Here is a 324-nt window from a genome sequence, read left to right on the forward strand (position 1 = left end):
ATCTTATGATAAAATTAAATGTTTCATTTAGGTAATAAAAATAGGGCTTAAATTATGATGTGTTGATTGCATAAATAAAAATTATAATATTATTTAATCACGTCATTTTTATTTAAGTGATTATTCAAGATGGTAGTTATCAATAATAATGACTGATATTGTTCCATATATTCCACTTAAATTTATAAGTATTTAATTTTAAGTTATCAATATATTCCACGTATTAGTTGAATTATGTAATTTGTGCAAAACAATATTAAACCCTTTTAATGCATCAGTTGAGTCCACAGAAATACCCGCTAAATATGATTCTAATATTTATTA

Source organism: Arachis ipaensis, chromosome B04 (assembly GCF_000816755.2).
Source record: "Arachis ipaensis cultivar K30076 chromosome B04, Araip1.1, whole genome shotgun sequence".
In the NCBI taxonomy this organism is placed as follows: domain Eukaryota; kingdom Viridiplantae; phylum Streptophyta; class Magnoliopsida; order Fabales; family Fabaceae; genus Arachis; species Arachis ipaensis.